We start from the raw sequence: 22,592 nt of genomic DNA, 5'->3' as shown, positions 1-22,592 counted from the left end.
TCTCAACCAAAGCATCCGTGACAGTTGGCCATCTAACCTCTGCTTAAAAACCTCCCAGGAAGTAGAACCCACCATTTCCCAAGGGAGGCCGTTCCACTATCCAACAGCTCTTATTATCAGAAAGTTATTTCTGATGTTTAGTTGGAATCTCCTTTCTTGTAACTTGAAGCCATTGCTTCAGGTCCTACCCTCCAGAGCAGGAGAAAACAAGATTGCACTGTCTTCCATGTGACAGCCCTTTAGATATTTGAAGATGGCTATTGCATCTCCTCTCAGTCTCTTCTTCTTCAGGCTAAACATACCCAATGCCCTCAACAGTTCCTGATAAGGCTTGGTCGCCCTCCTCTGCACACGATTCAGCTTGTCAATTTCTTTCTTAAACTGTGGTGCCTAGAACTGGACACAGTACTCCAGGTGTGGTCTGACCAAGGCAGAATATAGCACTATTATTACTTCCCTTGGTTTGGACACTATTTCTGTTGATTCGAGCAGCTCCTTTTTGAGGGGAAAAGCAGAGTATACGTTTATGTAATCAATGAGACATAACAACCAAAGTAGCAGAGTACATTTCCTTTCACAGAAATCGTCGCCTTGTCAAGTTTAATCTCTTCTATCCCTACATAAATATCAGATCAAAATCTTAACAGTTAAAAGACCACGCCTCACATGTCATCTCTTTCTCTACAAACAAGTGTAACAAAATGCCTCCATGAGTTCAGCAGTATTCTTTCCACAGGTAGTGAACTTGCATGTAATGCGAAAGGTGTTGTTGTTGTTTAGTCGTTTAAGGTGTTGTTGTTGTTTAGTCGTTTAGTCATGTCCGACTCTTCATGACCCCATGGACCAGGGCATGTCAGGCACTCCTGTCTTCCACTGCCTCCCGCAGTTTGGTCAAACTCGTGTTGGTAGCTTCGAGAACACTGTCCAACCATCTTGTCCTCTGTCGTCCCCTCCATCTTTCCCAACATCAGGGTCTTTTCCAGGGAGTCTTCTCTTCTCATGAGGTGGCCAAAGTATTGGAGCTTCAGCTTCAGGATCTGTCCTTCCAGTGAGCACTCAGGGCTGATTTCCTTCAGAATGGATAGGTCTGATCTTCTTGCAGTCCATGGGACTCTCAAGAGTCTCCTGCAGCACCAATTCAAAAGCATCAATTCTTCGGCGATCAGCCTTCTTTATGGTCCAGCTCTCACTTCCATGCATCACTACTGGGAAAACCATAGCTTTAACATTTAAGGTACTATCCCAGAATATGTTGCACAATGGTGAACAATACAGCTGGTCAGGTGGTGATATATAACAACCCAGGCCTTTGTTTCACTTCTGTCTATGACCTGACTACATACTTGAACAAATAATCTAACATGCATACAGTGTAATTACATGTTTTGTAGACATGTATTTCCTTTTGCATAGAGAACCTTATGCTTGTAAAACCTACAGACAAGTAGTCAGAAGGGAGTTTATATCTGAAACAAACAAACCAAAGGAACAGAACAGAAGTGGCTCTAAAATAATATTTAGACTGGGGGGAGGGAGGCGGAGCAGAGAAATAAAAATAAAAAATTGATGTAAGGAATGCAACGTTACTCATGTCAGAGCTGCTGTAGGGAAACCGCCCTGATGCTGCCTCCACACCCACATTGGGCAGATCTGAACCCCCACCTGCCCCAACGCTGCCGCCAGCCCCACCACCGCAACTGCAGCATCGCCTATGGCTGTGCCCACAGCACAGCAGCAGCAGTGAGGGCACAATGGTAGTGGCACTGTGGCAGCATCATGGGAGAAGCCTTTGCAGGGCTGGCAGTGGCACAATGGCAGAGGTCAGATCTGCCACCAGTGGCAAATGGTTTCACTGTGCCTTATTGATGGGCTGCCCCTGGCTCATGTGGCAGGACTTCACCGCCTTCTCTTCATCCAGTGCACCTGCAAAATCTGCTCCAAAGGATCCTCCAGTGTCCTGGAGCAGACTATGAGGAGCTGCAGGGAGCTGCTGGGGGAAGAACAGGTTGCCCCCGCTGCAAAAGCAGACAGCCTCCTTGGATACAATGTTATGAGGTCTTTCTCACAAGCAAGATCTATGCCAGCAGCCTAAACACCTGGAGAAATGGAGGGCATGGGTTTAAGTCAGCTGCTTGCCTATTGCCAAATAACCGCAGCTGTCCCTAACCAAGCTACTGAGAGTCAAACAGGAAAAAGCATTTGTGTGTATTCAAATCCCAATGGCCAGAGGCAATTTGTAACAGATTAAAAAAAGGGTGGACTTTCCCCCCTCATAATGTTCTTCTAGATGTGTGTTTGCAAAGTAAACATGCAACTGGGACACTCTAGATGGGAAAAAGCAGTTTGGGAGACCTAAAATTGAGAAGGCAGCTGAAAGGGAAATGTTTAAGCACATCCCGTATACCCCACTGTTTCCCTACGGGGTTACACTGACCCGATGCTGCTTTGCAGTAAGGAAGCATATCTGCATGCAACACAGACCATAAGTAGCAAAGCACCCCTGCCTGTGGCTTCTTCTATTGCTTTCTACTCCATTTTCTAGGCTGGAAAGAAAAGAAAAGCACTATGACAGACCTGTTCTTTGCTAGTCTTCTGACTGCTACCACTTAAGGCATTCCTTCCAATTTATTTACTATGGGGAACTGTGTCCAATTCAGGTCACCACACTTCAAGACGAATAAAAAAAATGGGGGGGGGAGAGGGGACAGTCCTGGAAGGCAACAAAAATGGTAAGAGGACTGCAGAAAGAACTTGGGTCCACTTGCAGGCATACACAGAGTGAATGCAGGGGTGGGAAGCAGAACAATACAAATGTGAGACATATCTGGGATGGAATAAGGCCGCAGTTTGATTTGACTGATTAAAGAGAAACAAGTTTGGCATAGCCACAGGACATTGATCCAGTGATCAAGCAGCCCAAGTGCTGGTCGATACACCGTCATACCAAAAGGGGAATGTCTAATGTTTAGGGTCCACCATGGCATGAACTATTTTGGGGGGAACCCTTAGAGCAGGGGTCAGCAAACTTTTTCAGCAAGGTCCCTCAGACCTTGTTGGGGGCTGGACTATATTTTTTTTTGGGGGGGGGGGAACATGAATGAATTCCTATGCACCACAAATAACCCAGAGATGCATTTAAAATAAATGGACACATTCTACTCATGTAAAAACATGCTGATTCCCAAACCGTCCGTGGGCCAGATTTAGAAGGTGATTGGGCTGCATCCGGCCCCCAGGCCTTAGTTTGGAGATCCCTGCCTTAGAGTCAACATGGTAGGGGGCACTATAGCCCATCAGCCCCCAAGCTGGCCTTCTGGTCAGAGAGCACCATCCTGCATGTTCCCATAAAGAGAACTCCCCTTGAGATGGGGCCAGGTGTCTTTCTGCTCCATCTCTTCTATGGATCCAGCCCAGTGCCCCTTCTGCCCTTACAAAGCTGTGACATAGGATAATTGCAGCATTACAATTTTGCTATGAGGTAGGCTAAAACAAGCAAGTCATGGACTATGGCCAATCCATCAGTTAGTTTTTTTAAAAAAAAATCCTGTGTGGTCCTGTGGGTGAGGGTGAGCATGTCTGGGCCCCTTAATAAACCCTGAGAGCAGACCTGAGCAGATGTCCTCCCTCAGATCTGCTTTCCAGGCCCCACCCAAGTAAGTCGGAGTGTGCGGGGTGAAGTCTGCTGTTCGTCCCCCCCTCATGCCATGTGTAGCTGCAAATCGTGGCTATGCTTTCCTTTGGACATCACCGAAGCTGGGAAAGGGGGGGGGTCTTGTCGTCTGGGCAGACCAGGACCTCCATGCACCCTGCCCAGGCTTGGGACTCATGGAGGTCACTTTGATGCTGTCAACACAGAGGTTTGACTTAACCTTCGGAGGTGCACTCCATTGGAGGGAGGGAGGGGGGGGGAGAGAGAGAGAGAGAGAGAGAGAGAGAGAGAGAGAGAGAGAGGGATGGATGCCAACAAGAAGGATATGAACTATAGTCTTTTGACAAGGATACAGGCTTTGGGGAGTATTCTTGCTTCTGTCAGGGAGTTAATGTCCCTTCCAGCTCTCAATTATGTTACAAACATCTTTCAAACATTTTCATAATACCTGGGACAAAACTACTGAAAAAGACCATTTGTCAGGAAAACAGGTCACCAGAATAAAATACAAAAGTGAGAAAAGGCTTGTGCTATTTAAATATCATAAACACTTTGCTAACCACTCGCAGATGGAAATACAGACGCTTTTGCCAGATGCCCATCTTCAAAAACTTTGCTCTGTTTTTCATTATTTTGAAGACGCAATAAAGCCTGTTTGCTGATTAAAAGGACATTGGCTTTAAGAGAGATTCTAGTGATATGGTAACTAATAACGTTTTTAAAAAACCTTAAGTATTTTCCAGCATTACACCCATTTCCAAGGTTTTGAAAGCCAAGGTCTTATTTCTTCCTCCCCAGAGAAAATGTATAATACAGGCAATAAGTGAAACCAACTACAAAACGAAGTGCTATCAAATGCAGAATGCAAACAAACTGGGAAATGACCTTTTTCTCCAGTAATTTCTGTCTTGTAGTAATTGTGTGCAGTAACTGCGGCAACAAATTTTGAGAATGACTTTTTTAATGTATGAGAAATCCTTGCTATTTTGACACGTGCAATTTACAAGTGCAAAATTCTTTACATCATTTCTTCCCCTTCTTACCCTCGACATGACCCTGAGAACTAGAAAACTATTTTCTAAGGCCACACAAGAGTGACCTTACTGCAAGCTGCCAGTGGTTGAACTGAAGTTGCTCAGGTCTAGCACAAAGATGTCAGCCTCTGCATCACGTTATCCTGGGCTTTTAAATGCAGAATTTACAAAAAGTCTTATTGAAATCAATTAATAATTTCCCTGCAAAAGCATGTTTTGTTAACACCCCTGTTTTGTGCATTTTGGTTTTATTGGAAAAGTGAACACTAAACAGGCAAGAAGATGCAATCCAGCATTGTCCTACACCAGGCACCATTAGGACACTATAGAGCATTTCAGACCAGGCAAAAATGCCACCAACCGGAAAAAGCAACAAGCCTGAGTTTGAAAATCACAAGGCTGACTCTTGCTGCTACCAGGTCTTTCTGAAGTCTGCTGAGTTCCCTGAATTGTCAAGGCTCACTGTATTCTGCCATGTTCCTCCACTGTGCAACATGTGAGTTATGGGCTCCCCCATCGCCTGCATACATTCTCTGCTTCAGTTACCTACAGCCTATTTAGCCAATGGGGTGTAATTCAGCAAGTGCTCAGAGATGCTTCATGTCCTTAGTGCTAACTGTAGCCCGACTGCACATGTTAAAATAGCAACCAATTTTTCTGTTTTTGATTTTGGCATTAATATTCCACTTTTCATCCAATAAGTTCAAGGTTATGTACATGCTTGACTCCCCCTTCTGACAACCACCCAGTGATACCTGGGTTAAGCTAAGAGGCAGTGATTGCCCTAAGGCCTGGCAATGACTATACTAAGATCCAATGCCCTCCTCTTTCTTGTGTCAGCAGCAATGGGGAAAACCATTGGCCTAATTATGCCCACCAGGCCATTTTGGCAAAGCCAGACTCATCTGCCCTACACCTGATGCCATAAATGATGTCAGATGTGGGGCAGGTTAAAGTGGCAGCTGGACCAAGAGAAGAGATTTCACACCAGAGAAAGCACCACTTACCAGAATAACCCCTCTGAGTTTGGCAGCCACATGATCCAGGAGAACCAATCCTACGCCTCTGTCTGTCACATAGCTCTAAAGCCTATACACCCTCAGTCTGGAAAACATCACGAGAAAATAAACTAGGATATCTGCAGCTGCTTCCAGATTTTTCTGCTGCCTGGTTCCACTCCCTCCCCCCCCCCACAAGCAGCTGGTTGTCAGGGTGTGAAGAGAGCCCAGAACAGCCAAAATACCAACAATCAGCTGGAAATGGCAACATTGGAGAGTTTTCAAGGTTCTCTAGTGCAGCCAAGGAGGCCGGAGAAAAAAGTTTGTATTCAACTGGAGGGAGTACTTTAAATGCAACCTGCTTACTCTGAGAAAAAAATGCTCTGGTTTTAGGAACATTTTCCCCCTTCAAAAGGACTAACTGTCAATCAGCTGGTCAGTGGTCCCAGGAAACCTCTTTGTAGACACATTCCCAGAACCAATCAGATGATTGGCTCTGGTAGCAGGTCTTCAGAGGGGGCTGCTTTAGGCACTCGTGAATAACTTTGCACTTTGAATAACAAGTGTGAATCATCTAATGTCAATCACCTGGCATCGTAATAACAAGTGGATGGTCCTGTCCACCTGTCAAAATTGGCCCATGAGGGTATGTGGGGGAGATAAGGACCTGGTCCATAGGCTAGATCCAGTTCTCCACCCCTGTTACACAAGAATTCCACAAACTACTGCTGTCTCTGCCTCTTTCAACATCCATGCTATAGCTGTACCATTCATGGTCCATGTTTTTTCATAGGAAAGCCTATTGTTGCTGCTACTGGAATTAGAGCCACTGCTCAGAACACTTGGCCACCATGAGTTGCTTCCCATCCACCAGCTAAGTTTTAACCAATTAGGTTTCAAACTTCCAAATGGCTAGTGAATTAAACGCATGACTCACTGATGTGGTATTGAGACAGAATGCATGTTGTTGTTGTTGTTGTTTTAAAAAAAACATCCATACTGTAAAAGACATGCTGTACTTAGCAGCCACGGAAGTGGAACAAAAAAAGAAAACTGGAACAAAAAGAAAAGAAAAGAAAAAGTCTGGAAGGATGTGCAAGATTTTAAAAATCCCAGTAAGTTTCAGAGGAATGTGTACGTGCAAATATAAAAAGCTTTTCCCATGAGTAAAGTGGGAGTGGCAAGGTTCCTGGAATGAAAGACGAATCATATGAAATTCAGACTTGGAACTCCTTTATTGCTAGTAAGGAAAGCAAGTAGTTACAGTTCTGCAGAAATGCTGACAGCTTTACAAATCCTTCAGTTGACCCAGGGCCACAGACGAGGCTATGTGTGTGTGTGTGTGTGTGTGTGTGTGCACGCACTTGCACCACGCTACGAAAGTAATGACCCTGAAAAAAGCAGAATTTGTTCATCATATGTCTGTATACAGTGTCTGTATCAGCAAGGAAAAGTAAGTTGTTAGCAATTAGATATCTAATGTGGAAAAGGGGAGGACAGGATAGTAAGATATGACCTTATGTTTCACCCAATCCCTTCTTTGAATAGTTTTGCCAAGTTAAACAGAAACATCCTCCATATTAGTGGCCCAGAGAGAAGAAAAGATACTCATCATTATCAGGGAATAAATTATTTTCAAGTCACCAAGCATAACAGTGGTTAATTTGTTTTGCCTACAAAGCAGCACAGCCCTGACTCCCAGCAGAGATCTTGGCTCAAGTAGAGGTTTGCCATTCCAGCAACCCCACCTCACTTTACAAGCATGGTTCCTTATAACCCACCAGTGTGAACCTGCAGTAATTCATCTAGCTTCTGCATTTAACTTTTGCCTATGAGCGTATAATTTTTTTAAAAAAAAGATATACAAAACAAATTAAGAAAAAGAAGGAGCATAAGGCTCTGGTAGGTACAACATATGCAATGCAAAACTACTTGTTAGAATACTCGTGCAAGCAAAAGCTATTTTAAAAAGCTCGAAGCACTTTCCAGTATGCCTGGCTGTTATAAATGTTGGTGAAGTGTCACTTGGTTTGCATCTCTCCCATTCCTTTTCTCCTAAATAACATTCCACACAAGTTGTATTTTTGACAAGGGAGTGTATTGTTTGGCTCTGTTTAATATAAGAAAAATGCTTCTTCTATGTCTATTTCTGTTATTAAAAACATATTCGTGACTTCAACTTAATATACACAGTACTATCTGGAGGGAAACGTAATACAAGCCAATCAATTTAATTTACTTATGCTGCACATTTCTGAAACACACCAAAGATGTACAGTATAGCTTACCCCACAAGAGAGTTGGAGACACACAAAAGAAAGTTGCTTGCCCTGTTCTAGAAACTCCAGAACTCTGTATGTTCAGAAAGACTAAAGGCTCACTACTTACTTTGATACTGGGGAATATTTTAGTTATCAAAAGCTCAAATTTTATTGTGCACAGCCATTATGTTTCTGTAAACTACATCTGGTTAACATTTTTGCACAAGCTCTTGAATCTCAAAGGCCTCATATCCATCGCTGTCTGCCCGTTTTTCATTTTTTAACTCCTGCCAGGAGTGCATGCACAACTAAGCAGCACAGTCACAAGCTACCCATATAGCACTGGTGCCAATAAAAAAAGCCCCCATCAGAAATAATGTTTGTGTTGATGGAGTTAAAGCCCCACTTATTCATGCATACAACTAAGATAAAAGAAGATACCAGAGGCACTTCTCCCTTACACACCATAAATGCTTCAGTGAGCATGGTTACACCAAGTTGTTTCATGCATCCAGGTTGGTGGTTGCTTAAAAACAGACCATTTATGGGGAATCTGTGTTAACTGGGTTTCGGTTTAGATCACTAAGAGGGAATGGAATTCCTAGGTTAGTGTTTTAAGAATTGAGAAAAAAATATCAGTTTCCATCTGTGCTGTACACTTCTGATCTGTCAAATGATGCAATGCGGTATAAGCAAATTCACAGAATATGCTTCTGTCTGTATTGAGTAGTCAAACTATTTCTGATCAAGAAAAATGTAAAAAACCCATCTTTCTTTTTTTAGCCAATCACCACATCTGTACTTTTTTCACAGGAAAGCACTGCAAAAACATACTAGATTATTATTTTTTAACTGCCTTGGCAAATAGTCATAAAAATGCTGAACTCATGCTCTCTCTTGGATGCTCTCTGCTCTGCTTGCATGCAATAAGAGACCCTGAAAACCATGATTCACTCCGCAAACAGAAATGAATCTGACTGGCCATAACTGCCAGGAATGAGGGGAGAAATGTAATGACCAAAGGATAAAGCACAGCTGAAAACTACAAAATGCTGGAGTAAGTAATATTTTATAATGCTCTAACACAAGGCAACCAAAATGTTGCAAAATATCCCAGTTTACCAACTATTTGAGGGCAGAGAAACAAGAGATGGGAATGTGGATGCAATGGGAATGGGTGCAATGCTACAATTATTGCGCCATTTTTATTTCTAAAATGTACAAGCATTGCGACTGCTTTTAGCAGAATCAACCCTGGAGATCAATGGGGTGACAGATGTCACAGCCAGATTTCCCTCACATCCTTACGTACTGTCTTTTACATGGCACCTATTTAACACACAGGCAAAACGGAAAACAAAATCCATAGTGCCAACTTTGATTTAAGAGATGGGGCACTCATTAATAGCATTATTCGCTGTTATCAACTGTTTACTTGCCTTCCACCAGTTTCAGTATTCTCATGGCAAGACTAAACAGCATAAAAACACATAGCATGATATCCCCAGATCCATTCAGAAGCTTCTGAAGCTCAGATTAAAGGCAGCCTGCTCAACAATCCTGTCACTATTAAGTAACTCATCAGAAAATAAAGAGGGAATTATCAAATGGGAATTGCCAAGTAATTATTTCTCTAAAGCAGAGGACACTCCACTTCCAAGAGGAGGGGCTTCTCCTTAGCCACATGTGATAACTAGAGCCTCTTAATCAGAAAATAAAATACTGCATACGATTAGATGTGAACCATTTTAAACTACAAGGGGCATGTTGAGAATAAGCTTTAGATTCAGTTGTATGAAATAATCCAACACAGTGTGTTACCATGCAGAATTTCCCCTAGGTCCACTCTACCTACAGCAGAAACCACTACATCTAAATTATTAACATTTCTAGCTCTGTTTCTATCATGGATACCTTCCCAGAATTTGAATCCAGGGGGGCATTAATATGACCTCAACAGCACACATTTATGGGCATGGCAGAAGATCATTCACATAATCAGGTCACTGGATCATACATACAGACCTTATGAAGAATCTGAAGTTATCAAGGGCCTATCCACTTGATAGTGGATAGGCCTTTGATTAAGCATATTATCTGAAATCATTTCAAATCACAGGTCCAGGTTTGGGATAGAAACTGCCTTGGGCTGCTCAATGGGATGATCTTTGCCTTGAGAGAGACAGGAAAAGTGTGACTGTGTTGGTTCTTTTGGACCACTCAGTGGATTTTAGTAACATCAGGCGTTGAAGGCACATACTGCCGACCTCCCCATTGTTCTTTGCAGAGTGGCGCCTATGTTTGTATCATTTATTATTCTTAGGATCCTTGTCTATAAAACCCAATAAAAAGTTATTTAAAAACAAAAATAAACAAACTGAGAATCAATCCAGACAAGACTGTGGTACTGCTGATGGGTGGTTCTTGCATCTAAGAGAACAGCATTCAGCCAGTTCTAGAAGGAGTTACACTTCTCCTAAATATTCCAGTTCCCAGACTGGCAGGGGAGGAGGGCTTTTGGATCCAGCATTGTCATTAGTAACTCAAGGAGAATCTGTGTCCAAAAGCACCTTTTATTAACTTCAGCTAATATGCCAGCTCCATATTTATTTACCTTTTTGTTTTCATTGTTTTTTGCTGATTTTAATTGTGATACATTGTAATTTTTTAGCATTTTTTTTTGTTTGCCTGTAAGCTGTCTAGGTCAGTGTTTTTCAACCACTGTTCCGCGGCACACTAGTGTGCCGCGAGATGTTGCCTGGTGTGCCGTGGGAAAATTACTTTATATATAGTTAATATAGGCACAGACTTAAATTTTTTAACATTTTCTAATGGTGGTGTGCCTCGTGATTTTTTCATGAAACAAGTGTGCCTTTGCCCAAGAAAGGTTGAAAAACACTGGTCTAGGTGATATTTCTTGCTGGGCAGCTATATTAATTTGCTGAAATACTAAATATAACATTTCATTACTGTAACAACAACAACAACAACAACAACAACAACAACAACAACAGGGGTTAGGGGTTTATCTCTATGCCATAACTAAGGACAGACCCTATAGATAAGAACCCAGGTCCTGGCTACTAGATTTCCAGAAGTGGGTAATTTAAATATAGGGGCACAAGAAGGCGAGAGTGAAGATGTAATTAATTGCAGTCAGGACTGTGATGCTCAACAGAGATGTCCCTTCAAATATGTCACTGTGGTGAGCAATGTGTGGCAGCTATGCAGGAGGACAGTTTGATGGTAGTGATTATTGGAAAAGGAGGTGAAAATATAACGAATAGTATCATAATGCTCTTATACAAATCTTTGATGCAGCCAAAACTGGAATACTGTTTTGTTCTGATCATACCATTTCATAAACCTTATTGAAGAGTTGAAAAAAGGGCAGAAAATGGTAAGCAAAATGATTAGGGGGCTGGAATAAAGAAACATTGTGATGTTTAGGAGTTTTAGTTCATGAAGAAGGTGAGTGCGCGTGGGAGGGGAAAGATTTGTTAAAGGTTTATAAAACTATGCAGGATGCAGAAAAGGTGGATAGAGGTAAGTTATTCTTCTAATATAATAGTATAATTTGGTGTCATCTAATGAAACCAATTGGAAGTGGATTCAGGACAGACTAAAGAAAGTAATTCACATAACACATTACAAAATTCAAAGCCTAAATATGTGGTGATGGGGATTAGACAAATTAATGCAGGATTGCTCTGTCAATGGCTACTAGTCATTATGGAACATGCATTTTTAGGGGAAGCATGCCAGTGAAAACTAGCTGCTGGAAGGCAACAATGGTGGAGGGCTATTGCATTCCCGATTCCTAGTTGTAGGTTTCCAAAAGGCATCTGGTTAGCTATGGTAGGAAACAGAAAAGTGGACCTTTTGATCTGATCTAACAAGTTTCTTCTTAGGTTCTTAAATTACAGTGCTGTAACAGAAGCAAAACTAAAACAAATATTGAACAAGTACCTGGGATGAAATGGCCTTCACCTCTAAAACAAAGACTCAAAATACCCGGAGAACAGTCAGTCAATTATTTTATCTAAGTGGGTTAATTTTACTATTCAAAATCACAAAGTGTAGGGAAACATATAAACCAAAACTAGCCTCTAAAGGCTTTGAATTCGTAAAATAAATATAAGGTTCTCAAATATGTCCCAATTGTTAAACCATTCATGATCAGGAATGGAGTTCATGAAGTACAATATTTCAACAAACAAGAGCCATCACTGTCAGTCAGTTCTTCACTCCCAACTACTACATTTATTCTTATAATTTAGCAGGAAACTCAGTAAAAAACACCCACCTCTAATTACTATCTATTTACACAGAAGTCAAATTTGAACTTGATTCTCCTGATACTTTCAGTTCTATTTTTTAAAAATCAAAATTGTTTTCCTCCTTCCCCCTTCAGGTTCCTTCCTATAGTGTACATTCAAAGTAAAATATATTAACAAAACATTGCTGCTAAGGACAACAAATGCTGCTCTCCAACAGACAGCAGGGGGCACTAATATCTTCCCCACAATTGCAAAAATAAAAATTAAAAAATCACTATTTTAAATATATATTCTCTAACTCACCATACACGCATTTAACAACTCCACGAAAACAAGCTGCATTGGTAAATATTTACAAAAAGAAAACAATAGCTACAAAACCAAGTCAAGTAAATTATACAATATAATTTGTTAGGCATCACATGTTGCTAAAATGCCCAGTATCTCACACAGAATCTTCTTTGAACAACAAGCGTAAAGCAAAGCACTAAGCCATTTGCCTAAATTATTATCATCAACTACATTCTTTCCTCCAATCTCAAAGCATCATCCAAGATTCTTTCCTCTCCTGTTTATATCCTCACAGCCACCCAGTGGCATAGGTTAGGATGAGAAAGTGACTAGCCCACGGTCAAGTAGGGATGTGAACCTATAGTGAACCTATACTGTACATTATAGTGGTTCTAAATGAGAAGTCATGTGTACTCTTGAAACTATAACATCGGCTGTGATTTTTCCAGTCCAGGTTTCACAAATCTTATACAACAACATTGGGGAAAAGATGTACCTATACCTTTATACAGCAGCCCAGGAAGCAGACTTATAATAGTCAGTTACTATCTACTTGACTGAAAATAAATAAAAGCGCAAGTTCCTTCACTGTAGATCAAGTGTACTACAATAGTCAGTAGAGCAGGAGATGGCTACAATTGTTTGTCCCAAATGACCCCATTGTCCCATGGGGACAATACCAGTGCTGAGTTTGGCGAAACTGGGTGTGGCTACCCTACACCCTGCACTCTCACAAGCTTGCATACACACAAGCAGACAGATCATAACCAGGGGGGGGGGGTGTTTGGCAACCCCATCACAACATGAGGCTCCGCACTACCTGGCACTGTCTAGATTTTTTTTTAATTGCCAGAAAATTTAAATCAGTGGGGTCAGGAAGGGACCAGAAAAAATTGTTTTGGAGGCTATATCAATCCCTCAAACTGGGAGTGAGCTGCATCTGTAGTGCATCTTGTGAACTCAGATGTTAGTTTATAAACGCACGACGGAGTAAATAATGACTATAGAATTTGAGCTTATGAAAATCAACTCCAAAAAGTACTAAATATGGCCATACAGGCCCTTCATACATGAAAAGAATTCAAGATGTTCAGTACTCACCGCACCACTCAGCTAATGAAGGGGGCAGGCAGGGGTGAGGGTGAGAGAGAAGAGGTTTCTGGATCAATTGCCTTTAAACAGGTGAACTTCAGTGCTGAAGCTGTCAGTGCCTACTGTCTGTTCAGCATAAACATACAGTGTCTCATTTCAGCAAAGTTTCCTCTCAGGGTACTCTCCAACTACGTTCTATGCAGAGTAAACCCAATGAAATTAATATTTACATGATTTATTTCATTGGGTCTACATTATTAATTTACATGCCTACTAATATTAATGGATCTACTCTGAGTAGAACTAAATTGGACAATCTTCATTATTTAATTAAAAAAAATATTTTAATCATGCTCTGTGCACTTTTCATCTGACCAGACCAGAGCTTTTCAAATCTTGCAAGAATTATTATAGACAACCCAGAACGGTAGGGACGTGGGTGGCGCTGTGGTCTAAACCACAGAGCCTAGGGCTTGCCAATCAGAAGGTCGGCGGTTCAAATCCCCGCGACAGGGTGAGCTCCCGTTGTTTAGTCCTTGCTCCTGCCCACCTAGCAGTTTGAAAGCACATCAAAGTGCAAGTAGATAAATAGGTACCATTCCAGAAGGAACGTAAGCGGTGTTTCCATGCGCTGCTCTGGTTTGCCAGAAGCGGCTCAGTCATGCTGGCCACATGACCCGGTAGCTGTGCAGACAAACACTGGCTCTCTCAGCCAGTAAAGCGAGATGAGTGCACAACCCCAGAGTCATCCGCGACTAGACCTAATAGTCAGGGGTACCTTTACCTTTACCCAGAATGGTACAGGCCAGTACTATACTCTTGTCAGGCTTATGTAAAAGAATTAACAAACAAACATGAATGTGCCTAGATAAGCAATTCCAAGTCCACCCACCTTCAGTGCCACCATTACTACTGATGGGTTTGCCCACAATATTCAACTATCCCTGCAAAATGTTCTCTTAATGTTTACAATATTGGTTTAAGATGCAGGAAATGGAAATACTAAATGTTGTAATATATTTCAAACAATGAACTGCAGGCTTTCACAAGTCACTTAGGCTTGATTAATATTAGGAAGCAAAAAAATTGTCTATTAAATATGAGGCTTTTCTACATCAGACATCAGAACGAACAAAAACACTGCTATGACAATTAAACACAAATATGTAGTGCTCCAAGCTGCAGCAAGCGGTGTAGTAGTGCAAACTGTAAAATCCCAGCTGGCACTGTCAACTGATTGGAGAGTTGGGAGGGAATGTGTGAAATTCACAGAGTGTTTTTTTATGGAAGCCTATGGGAACCTGAACCAATAGCACTGCCCTCCTGTGCACACTGCTATAGGTATCCAAGCAAGAGCAGCATTGCCCTACCTGTAGTGTGCAACACAGGGGTATCCCAGTCACCCCCAGGAGCACAGCAATGATAGCAAACTGGCAAGCGCAGTTTATGTCAAAAACACACAGCTGCTGGCTCCGAATAAACATTAACACTACTACAACACAGCTTATCCCACCTGATGATCTGTTATTCATTGTGCAATTTTCCTTCCTAAAACAACAAAGTGTATTAACGTGAAAGTATCAAAGAGTTTTGTCTGGCATTAATCATTCAGAAAGAGTAATGCTCCTAAGTGGAATGATTTAAATACACCTCCTCCATTCCAGCTACATAGCGTGGACCGTAAAGTGCATGTCTTTACATGCAGCTGGTTGTTGAAATGACTCTCCTTTAAAGAGCAACACCCCAGCTCACAGCCACAATAAAATGCAAATTATGCACTGTGTAATTCAGTAAGACATTCTGCATATTTTAAAAAGCTCTTCCAATGATAGCTTTATCAGATTTTCACAAGAAGACTACCACAGTCATGTCATTTCCTGGGTTTATACAAGTTCTTTACACTTTACCACTTTGAATTGCTTTGCACCATTCTAATTTTTGTATTTTGCTTATGTCAATTAAACCATATTAAAAGAGTAATGGTTGTAGAAGAGAGGTACTTCAGTCAACAGTAGGCTAACTGATATGGTGATATTATAAACCAAAAACATAAAATTAGATTCTTAAAGCAAAGTCATTAGAAGACAAAAATAGGAATCTGGAATCATTCTGAAGGTGTGATATTCATACAACTTAAAAGCCAGTAAAATGCAAACAAGAATCATTCTGAAGGTGTGATATTCATATAACTTAAAAGCCAGTAAAATGTAAACAAGATTTTTGTTATTTATGCTTCACCTGACACAGGTCAAATACTGCTATTTTTTCATTCATATTCAGTATTTGTGGTTGATCAGGTTTCTGGTCTAATTTTAAGGTCACTACTAGTACAGAGGGTGATTTTAAACTCAACCTCCAGGAGATGAACTAACAAGCAATTTAAAACATGAAATTTTAACCATTAAGTTTATACATTTTAAAAGAAATTTCCTTCCCCGCCCCCATCAGAACAAATGACAGTACCCCTTACAGCAGAAATCAACGGCAACAACAAAATCATAAAGGGTGAACTTTGCTTGGAAGAATCAGAAAGTGTGAGGAAATATTAAAGATTTCAGATGCTACAGTTTGTGTGCAACTCCCAGGACTGAGTAATAAAAAATATTTTATATACAAAAATCATATGAATAGGAGGTATATAAGAAGTTATCTAGGTCCACCCTCAGTATAAGGTTATCTATAAGATATGTTAACATAAGATATTTAAGATGTTTAATTCTCACCTTATTTACATAGCACCTTTCAAAGATGAAGATATATACTGTGGTGTTCGATCTCTTATCAAGGAGGCTGAAGAATCTCAGAGCTTAAATTGTTGTTGTGGCTGTTGATCCAAAAACTGAAGAGAAGGGGGGGGGGGAACAGTTAATTCACCCACTCATGTATAAAGTGCAAGGACACTTCTAGCAAAAATCTGAAGCCTGTTTTTGACTGTGCAGAATAACTTTTACCTGATGAAATGTGCTGCAGAAAGTGTATGCCACTGCAAATATAACAGTCTTAAAGTGCCACAAGATTCTCCTATATTTGCTGCAAGAGGCTAACACTGCTACCTACCCTCTGGAGATTGAACTGACAGGGTTTTCTGTTGTTAAAAAATGGGGCCTAGACGTTTGTTCAAAAAGGAATCCAAACATATTTTTGGAAAACCAGCTTTCTGTTTCTTGGAAAGGATACTGGATTCAGTAAAACTTTTCAGACACCAACCTTAGAGAGCAAATACCTAAGTTTTCTAACAAAGAGTTGCAGAAATTTGCTTGAAAGCCAGATTCCACTAAACCTTACGATTTAAGACTCCTAAAGCCAAATGAAAATAAAAATGAATCATACACAGAACTCTAGATTCATTTTTCATTTCCTAACTTTTACATCACTCCTGTTTTTAGAAGCATTACAGGCTCTCTTTTTTGGGCATTTTATTTTAGCCTGATTTTAATTACATTTTAACACAGCTCTCTCTTTCTAGCTATAAAGCCTTGATGATATGGTGCAGCACAAAACAATGGATGTCTTGCAAGTCAGAATGTAACACAGTGGGAGAGCAGACGACAGTCAGCTGCATTTATACTAAAAGAATGCAGTAAAGTACTACAGAAGCTATACGCGAGCATTCACAAAGTTTTTGCAATGTTTCAAATGCAGCACTGGTTATCTACTTTGGAGCAGGCTGAACTGTGGCATGTGAAAGCCCCTGTCCAATGAACTATTACCAGAAAATAAGCAATCTGGATATACAAAATGCTCAGATATGTCAACACATGGTGATGAATTGTATTGGCATGGCATAAGAACAGCCTATATTGTCAGATGCCACACAGCAACGTCATGCAAACCTGTTGAGAGTGCAGAATTAGGCAGAGAGGGCACAGCAGATACAAATGCAGGGACAATTCACCTACACATTCTCTTTAAGGCATTTTGGCCATCACAGAGTCAGCTGCATTGATTGACCTATTTCTACCTGCCTAGTATCTGTTAGCATCCAGTCATGGATCAAAAATGACAAGCAGCCTAAAAGGACTTGTACCAGTTGCATGATGCTACTGCAGTTACAGCACAATACCAGCAAAAGGACTAGGATGGGGCAGTGTCTCATCTTCCAGAACAAGGAATGCAGGAGCCACCCCCTTACAACAAAGAAAGTGTGAGAAAACGAGTCACAAACAAGTGGCAGATGATTTGTACTGCACACTTTTTTTTAAAGTACTCTATACATACTATTTTTAAAATAAACCATACACCACCTTATCTCAAAATATAATTAACACACCCAATTAAGAGAACAATTAGTAAGTAATAAAATGTCATTATACATTAAAAGATTTACGTCTCTGTTGGGATGCACAAGCTTTCAGATGAAACCCCCTTACGGAGGGTTGTAAAGGTAAAGGGACCCCTGACCATTAGTCGCGGACGACTCTAGGGTTGCAGCGCTCATCTCGCTTTATTGGCCAAGGGCGCCAGCGTACATCTTCCAGGTCATGTGGCCAGCATGACTAAGCAGCTTCTGGTGAACCAGAGCGGTGCACAGAAACGCCGTTTACCTTCCCGCCAGAGCGGTACCAATTTATCTACTTGCACTTTCACATGCTTTTGAACTGCTAGGTTGGCAGGAGCAGGGACTGAACAACGGGAGCTCACCCCGTCGCGGGAATTCTAACCGCCGACCTTCTGATCAGCAAGCCCTAGGCTCTGTGGTTTAACCCACAGCGCCACCCGCGTCCTTTAGGGAAGGTTACAAGGAATCAAATCATGCAAAACAATCTAACAACATTTTAACAACTGTACAACCTCTTATTTAAAATTAAGTATACAAATCGTTTTGTCTGTCTACATTCTAAAATATAGGCCACTGCTGTTCATCAGAGGTCTGACAAAGGAGAAAAACCCGTCAGATGACTGGGACGCCACCACCAAGAATTCCCTGGCCTACACAAAGTTCTGGACAACTGGATTTTTATTGGTTATGGTGGATCTCAACTCACAGGCAGGAGAGTATATGGCGAAGTCCTCTTTCATGCAATTATCAGAAAATTACATGAAGTAAATTATATTTCAGAAAATTATATGAAATAATTTGCATTAATTATCAGAACAGGAAGCAGGTATGTTCCTTTTGCTACCACACTATTTTACAAGACACACACCACTCATGTTTCCCTGGACAGCAAAAGGAAAAGCTAAACTTTTTCTTATTGAAAGTGTGGGTCTATCAACCCGTACACACCTCCATGTCTTACAAACAAGGTGGGAAGCCTGTGGCCTTTCGATTTCCATCAGCCGAAGCCAGCATGGCCAGTAGACGGGAATGGTTGGATTTATGTTTAGTAAGTTCTGAAAAGCCACAGGTTCCTCACCTCTGCCTTACACTCCTCATTTCTCTGCTTAATTTGGATGAATTTCATATGGAACCTTCTACAAAATGTTTGCCTGTGGAAGCCCCATTTAAATAAATTCTGGGCCAAAAGAAATGTGCTGATAATTGCTGTTTCTTGGTGGAATTACATTGGAAAAGATCCAATGGATCATCAAATCACTATGACCTTTTTCTTTGTAAAAAAAAAAAAGTAGAATTAACACCACCAATATCAATTTTAAAAGATATTCACACTAGATAGTATCTAAATTGATACTGGGGAGCATGAGTATCTCACATTAAATAAAAAATCTGAGTTTTACAAACTCCCATGGAAAAGTCTGCATGTGTTAAAAATGTTTTAAACACTTGTTTTTAAACTGGTTTTTTTTTATAATTTTAATATTTCTTGCAACCTGCTTAGAGGTGTTATTACAATCAATCAGTAAAGTATACACGTTTTGTTATTTAATGAAATAACATTGTGGTTTCACATGTAAAAGTTTATTATCTTAAACAAAACAAAATATGAATTTAGAATGGCATTTTTCCATGTCATATTCCAGACATATCAATGTAATGTTGATACTGTATATTTTGACACATAGATAAAAGCAGCCAAAAAGCTGTAATTGGAAAGGGTTTGGCGTTGTTGTTGTTTACAGTTTAAATATCACAGTAAATCTCCCTTTGGGGATAATAAAGTATTCCCAGCTTATCTCTGTCACAGTATGGTGGTGGAGTTTCTATTCAATTCACATTTGTCCCCAGTAAAAGGCCCAGCCTACAGCACAATCCTATACCGATCTACTTAGAAGACGGCCCTAGTCATTGATGATTGCTCCCAGGTAAGTGGGCACAGTATAGTAATCTGCCTGTTATTTGAACTAAATGCACGAATTGCATTTAAACACTCAATCACTCAGCAGCTCATAGGGCCAGTGAAGAACTCAAGGATATGCTCAGCATGTCCCACAGAAATAGCCTCTTACTGAATTATGCTTCGAAGCTAGTAAATATTTCAGACAACATTCACTATTATGGCAGCAAAGGAAAAGGAAAAGTGAGGTCTGCTCTTGCTCCCACCGACACCAAAGTAAGTATTGCCTCTGGCTGTCAGCAAGCAAAGAACTAGATCATGTGTCGTATTTCACAAGATCGCTTGTTCTACTGTAAAATACATTTGATGTGATTTAAAAAATAAGTTGGGGAGAGGTTTTACATAATATCCTGTAAAATAAAAGCCCTTTTGGTTAATGTTTCCATAATGAGCTCCAGGGGGGGAACATGCAATTGGCTTTCCAGACATCTCAATCACACATCTAAAGCATTCCTGGAAGCATATAAAGCCTCGCATTATAAACAAATCAGCATACAACAAGATGTACCAACACTCCCATTATGCAATACAGAGACTCACATTCTGTGCCATTAATTCTATACTGCTGTTTCACTTTCCATACTACTACATTCTTGTCCGCCTTCTGTTTTCGGTCGAGTGGCTCGGACACACTGGCCCAAAACAAAAATTGAAGAGAAGGTGGTGCAGACTGGAAACTACATGCAGCCTTCGTTTACAGCACTGCCCAGGCTGGCTGGCTGCATGAAAGATTTGGGCCTTCTCAGTGTGAGAAACTGCTCCCAGAAGCCAATCAGATGAGGCTTGGCAGACAAAGTGAAACCTGCCAGTTTCAGCTGCACTCCATCAGGGACTATGAACATATTTGCAGTACATGATCTAAAATACTGGGGGGGGGGGGAGGTACACATTACAAATATTTCCAATATTTCCCCATTTTATCACTGAACAATTTGTTTGATGACACAGTAATTCAACTTTTGAGTGTGGTAAAATTTGTCTGTTAAATATATCCTGGAAACGGCCATGTGAAAATATAAACCATTTTCAATACTGAAGTATTTTTATTTTACATTTTAAATGCATTAACAGTAAAAGGCCTTTGCTGTTTCCTCCATTTAATGTTATGATTTAAAAAGTGAAACTAAATTTTAAACAAAAAACTACTGGCCAATTACCTAAGCACTAACAATAAAATAATCTGGAGTTCAAGTTGGTTTTATTTATTCTAAACTTTTTCTCGAGAGGACATTGGAAATATCCCATAACAAAACGAGGTCCCATTCGTGCCAGTGCATTTAGCACTAACCTTAATTTATTAAGTTCTGTCATTCTGAGTTGCAAACTTGCAAACTAAAAAAAAACCCCAGTCTCTTCAGCTTCTAAATACTTTCCAAGCTTCACATGCAACTCTTGCCTTTAAAATAGTTCAACACTCAACCAAAAGCACCAGACTGCAATAGAAATGTTTGAATATAAATTCTGAAGCAGCTTTAAGAAGCACAGGTATTTGTTGGCTCACTTAACACCACACACCCATGTTATCTTTATGCAAATTTCATTGTCTATCTAACCAAAATCTATTTGTGGGGGAAATCAACCAACATGATTCAGGATTAATTTCCTTAAATTTTCAGGGATTAAAAACAAAGACAAGAAGCATGTTATCAAAGACAATTAATTACTTTTAAGACTATGCATTATTGTCAAACTTGGTGAAAATTTCAGAAACTGGGATGTAAAAAAGTCAGTCATATAACAGCATGGCCAGAAGACTCATTCCAGGAAACAGCAAGTTCATACTTCTGCACCCTTTTTGTTTTTTAGGACTAGAACCCCTTATGTTCCTGCAGTATTTGGATGCTTTGAACAGTTTAGACATAGTTGTGATGCAAAGATGCATAGCTTTTTACAGATGCACACAAGGTACAACCATTCATACATTAAACATATGATCAACATATGTTACACATATGATCAACATATGTCTCAAAAGCAGGTAGGAAATCGATTTCATCATGAGGGCCAGATTCCTTTAGCCCCTAAAAGCTCTAGTTTAAATCCTAAATATGTAAAGAGGGCTTTATGGGCAGGAGAGAAGCTCAAGAGAATACAAAAAATTGAAAACACAATTTATTAGCAATTTAATCTCACATTTTAAAGAAAATCCTGTTCTTGTTGTTTTCAAAGGAACAATTGTCACCTTTTTGGTTGTCATTCCAAGCACTCTTGGGTGGCCCACTAAAGAGAAGATGGCACAGAGGGTTTCTTACTTTGAAAATACCAAACTTCACACACAGACAGCAACTGTGGTTGGAGAGATAAAGAAGCTTCTCCACGTTTTTAAAAGATAATAGGGCATGCTATCTACCATAAACAGGCCCTTTAGCTAACCTATTACAGCTGCAAATGGAACCAGCTGCCCCATTCACCTCCCAAAATTGATAGAGGAAAAGGCCCCCACCATCCAGAATTTTACAGGGCGGGAGGTGGAGCAACAAGACCATTTCTCTCTCTGACATTATGTTCACTACTAAAAAGTGTTAGCAAACATTTCAAATAATTACTAACTATCTACAGAAAAACTTAAGAACTGCAACTTCTGACTCAAAGTACAAACTGCTACTGATATGACAGAAGTGCTGTTACGTGCAGCAGCAACTGACACCTTCCATTTCAAATCACATGCAAATTATGTAAATCAAATGAAAAAAAAAAGCTGCAGCACACAATATACACAGCTTAACAAGTTGCTCATCCCTGCAGCAAAGG

The 22,592-nt window shown here is 40.4% G+C and overlaps 1 protein-coding gene across 8 annotated transcripts in view; it reads right to left on the bottom strand.

Annotated features, from left to right (window-relative positions):
- The window catches only part of ATXN1 (ataxin 1), a 211,617-nt gene that overhangs the window by 179,771 nt on the left and 9,254 nt on the right, over positions 1-22,592 (bottom strand). For all 8 annotated transcript variants that reach the window (XM_033154621.1, XM_033154617.1, XM_033154626.1 and 5 more), the window contains exon 2: positions 16,329-16,444. The gene's annotated coding sequence lies outside the window, so the exon portion shown is untranslated. The remainder of the gene's footprint in view (positions 1-16,328; positions 16,445-22,592) is intronic.

The sequence above is a fragment of the Lacerta agilis genome, chromosome 7 (genome assembly GCF_009819535.1).
Source record: "Lacerta agilis isolate rLacAgi1 chromosome 7, rLacAgi1.pri, whole genome shotgun sequence".
Classification (NCBI taxonomy): domain Eukaryota; kingdom Metazoa; phylum Chordata; class Lepidosauria; order Squamata; family Lacertidae; genus Lacerta; species Lacerta agilis.
Note: the sequence above shows the minus strand (reverse complement) of the source record. Positions and strands in the feature narration are given on the sequence as shown.